This window comes from Bombus impatiens, unplaced genomic scaffold (assembly GCF_000188095.3).
Source record: "Bombus impatiens unplaced genomic scaffold, BIMP_2.2 scf_0548, whole genome shotgun sequence".
Taxonomy (NCBI): Eukaryota; Metazoa; Arthropoda; class Insecta; order Hymenoptera; family Apidae; genus Bombus; species Bombus impatiens.
The window spans coordinates 1,270,469-1,274,940 of NT_176967.1; the positions used below are offsets into that span (position 1 = coordinate 1,270,469).

The window sequence follows — 4,472 nt, forward strand, 5'->3', positions numbered from 1 at the left end:
GGCGCGTCGTCGCGTCGTTCGGTGCGACGATCGAACGACGAACGTCTTAATTTTTCGTTGCGCGTTTCCACGGAACCTCGACGAGAAAATCCTTTTTACGCTCCGGCGATACGTTAACGTCGCGTTAACTCTTCCGCTTTACGATTACGAGTATTTGCTCGTCGACGGAATAGCAATTTCAGTCGCGCGATATCGCCGTTACCAGGGATTTTTAAGGATGCGCGACGTACCCTTACGTTCGCGTTACTCCGATAAATGGAAATCGTCGCGGTAAATAGCAGTCGGTACACACCGATTATACGCTAATCGCGTATACTCGAGAAACCGAATCCAATCCACTCTCATCGTCGGACGCACGCAATTTGCATCTAGCGATTTATCAAACAACGCGGCATCCATGTAATGTACGTTGATAGCGGTATTACATGTGCGATTTATAGTCGTTTTTCTCCTTGCACCGGCTCGCTCGACCACGATACCCGTCGACGACCGATAGCTGTCGGTCGAGAACGAACGATCGACGCTGGCTGGCTCGCGGCCGCGGTCGGTTCCGATGGAAATGTCCTCGGAACATTTCGTTACTTAATCCGGCAGCCGGGACGGCTCGTTTCTCGCTCGTAATTTATTTTTATAACGCAACGGTATACCATGAAATTAATATCCCCGCGTTGGCCACGAACCGTTTCCTTCTCTTTCGCAACGCTGCTTTACGTGACTATTTATTTTCAGCCGCGTTGCATCCATATCTTTTCGCTTTACCGGGTTATCGGCGCTCTTATTGTCAAATTGCAACGCGTTTACAAACGTTCTGTCTAAACACCGACAGGCAAACGTCTGTTCGCTCGAATTTCAACGCGAATCCGGCCTGTTGCGACATCGATAAAGAAAACAATACGAACGCGATTCGCGCAAGCGTGTATATATTTGCAAAGGCAGAGAGAGGTCGTTGTTAATATCCCGGCGCGGCGTTGTGATTTACGATTATGCAATAGCTTATAAATTTTTCATTCGTCGCGTCGTCGCACGATGGTGCAAGGACGAATGTTAAACGAGCAACGTTATATTCTCGATATCGCACCGCGCGACGTCCTCCCGTCTCCTTCGGGTGCAAGATTGTGTTCTCTCGATGGAGCAGAGAAAAAGGAAAAGGTCTCGAATTTAATTCGAGTCCGGATAACGAGTACGGCGGCGCGGCGCGGCCCCGTGGACCGAACCGTAGGTTTCCAAGCGGGCAACTTTATGCCCGTACGATTATAGGTGTCTGGGATCCTGGGGTGCCCCTATCCGTTTTCTCTGCACCGTTGGATAGTGGGACACCCCACTGCAACCTGTCAGAACTCCAATTTGCTCTACTCTGTTCGCTCGACTGTCCGTGTGGACGCCACCGAACGTACACCGATTTCTTCGTAACAGCGTGTGCTCGCGCGACCGACGCATCGCGTCTATTTCGTACCGATTTCCGATTTCCTCGTTTTCGACGATCGTTTCGACGACGCGTCGTCCCTCTGTTCTTCCCTTCGTCTCCATCGATTTTTCTTCGCGCGATTTTCTTCTCTCTGAAAGAGCAACGCGCGCGAGTTTCCGCCCGGACGAATCACGCGTAACGCGCCGCGTAGGACAACGAGACGCGAATAAAATAATTCAACGTATCGACCCTTTCTGTCTTTCCTCCGTCAGCCCTATCGCCTTGTTGGATTTCTACTTAGAGGCACGAAATTTAATACCTGACGTCAGCCTAAAGGACATTGAGCGCATGATCGTGAGAATCGTCGGTTTGCAAGGACCGTGTACGGCGCGTCTTGCAACGTACTTTGCCTATTTTTATCCGAGCCCGATAACGCGACTCACCGATCCAGACATCGGAAGATTAGTCTAATTTTATTAGAGAGATGAAAACGATTTACTCGGTTACAAAGTAGCAACGTCGATGATAATGAGCTTTACGGTTTCATCGAATATACTCGTATTAGTCGCGCCTTGCTATTATATCTGCCGTTTAGTCAATTACATCATAAATTCCAATTGGATATTCGCTATCTCCTCGTTCGATGTATCATAAATCATTTTTAATCTCAACATTACGGCTGACTAAAGCTTCCTGGTATCCGCGGCGCTAAAAGCGCGCCGTGTTAAGAAATTATTAATATCTTTTGATGCCGATGCTCGTCCCGTTCTCGTGATCGTTGTAGCGACGCGAAATATTTCTCCCGATGGTATTAACGTCGATCACACGGTAGAAACGGAACGGAACCGTGTCGCTTTCGGTTCGTTACGTATTTAGAAGGGAAATGTCAAAAGCGCGCACGACGACGATGACAAGACGCAAGAATTCGACGGTCGGATTTTTGCTGCCGTTTTTTGTCCGAGTCACGGATCCTCGATCGGAGAAAGAAAGAAACAAGAGAAAAATAAAAAGAGAGAAAAAGAGAAGGAGAGAAGCAAAGTCGAAACTCGATCTCTTTGCGCGTTCTGTTCGACTTTGCCGTCCCGGTCGTCCCAAAAATCGTCGCAGTTGCCGAGCGTAGGAGCGCACGGTGTACCGTTTCCACGGTAATTTAGATTTAAACTGGAGAAAAATATCGGTGGATCGGCAGACCGGTGAGGCCAGCATTGGGGAATAGTAGCGGGAGAGGCGCGCGGCAACGTATCTCCCTACAGGTATCGTACAAGACGACTCGTCGTCGCAGGTGGATGCTTGCTTTTGGACCACCGTGTAGTAGCCAACACGCAGGCGGGGGTCTTATAATATCGCGTCATACGAAACGATGAAATAGTGGCCGTAGCGAAGGAATGTTCCCTACCACTTGAGTCGTCGAGTTGAGAGTTGACTGGCGTTGCGTGGCTCTCCCAGCTCTCCCGGCTCTCCTGGCTCGACTCCGCTCACCACGACTGCTTTTAACCGGTGTGTCTGTTCCTCGACACTCGCCTGCCTAGCCTTTTTTCCTTCTCTTTCTTTCTTTCGTTCTTTCTTTCTTTCTTTCCTTCTTTCTTTCTTTCTTTCTTTCTTCCTTCCTTTCCTTCCTTCTTTTAGCCCGCTTCTTTCCTTCGCACTTGCTCTCCGCCATGCTTTACATGTATATTCACCTACGTACGCCTATCCTTTATGCGCCAAGGTTTCTCGCGTCTCCGCTGAAAAATGCATTTCTGGAGATGCACGTGTCGCTACAATGCGGCACAGCGGTAGTACGACGCTGCATGTACGAGTACGTAACGCAGCGCGTAACGCGCGTTCGAAGAACGACGACACCCCGTCGAATTCGTGGTTACAGTCTCTCTTTCTCTTCCTCTCTCTCTCTCTCTCTCTCTCTCTCTCTCTCTCTCTCTCTCTGGAAGAATTCGCGGTGCAGAACGCGTAATGGATGAAACGACTGCCAGGTAAATACGCAGGTATAGCGAGAACGTCGCAAAACGGAATCGTTCATTGCCGTAAAACGTCGGTGTTAACGAACGTCTAATTAGTGTAGATGGATGCAGACGTGTGTTCGTCCGGTGCGCAACCACACTGATCGTTCCAGGCTGTCGAGAAGGAAACGCAGTCGTGCTGCTTTCAGGGATACTGACTGTACGCCAACTTGGAAATGTCGATGCGCGATATCGCGGACAGATAAGGATCGGAACGGAACATTTCGGTACGAACCGGAACGTAACACGGATCAGCGAAGGTATACGCGCGCACGAAAGCGAAAGAAAGTGTCGGGAAGCGAGCGCGCGAGGTTGTCGAGGTGGAGGAGGCGCGCGCGAGAGACGGGAACAGGCTGGCGGAGAGAGATTCAAAAGGTGCTCAACAGGCCAGGCGTGGGCTACTCGTGATCATCATGACAAAAGCTCCGGGCAAACATCCATTCAATTTATTAGCTTATAGGCATGCCGTCGTGCCTACTATACACACCACCTACGACAGACACTACCACCAACCGCCTATAATGCTCGTAACATTATGGCCAGTCCGCGAGTGGACGGTTCGCGCGACCCTCGTTTGCTTCTCGCCTCTCCCCGGATCTACGCTCTTTTCCCGCGTTACTCTCTTTTCGCCATACAGTTATACTTTTTACGACGTAAACCTCCTATGCTTGCGATATTTCTGCGAGCCCGAAAGAAACGCACTCGGCTCTGCTACCACCTAGCCACCGACGCCTGTCCGAATCACAGTTTTTATCGACTCGAGAAAATTTCCAGCGTCTCGTCTCTTCCAGCCGTTTGCAATTGGCGCCAGTGCACGACGAAAAGGAAACGGATCTGTCGAGCATCGCGATCGATGTACGCGAGTACGACACGAACGACGACGACGACGACGACGACGACGACGACGACGGAATATTACGTTTCACGCGCTGGCAGCTTCGACGCCCACGATTAACGAGCAGTGTTGACGATAACGCCACGCCTACGTGCCCGGTAACGTCGCGTATTCGTTTTACGAGGCCATTTTCGGTGCGCGCGAACGTCCGAAATCTCGTCAACGACGTCTTCGA

The 4,472-nt window shown here is 50.5% G+C and overlaps 1 protein-coding gene across 1 annotated transcript in view; it reads right to left on the reverse strand.

The window, feature by feature from the left end:
* Window positions 1–4,472, reverse strand: part of LOC100745304 (T-box transcription factor TBX20-like) — a 30,139-nt gene that overhangs the window by 12,126 nt on the left and 13,541 nt on the right.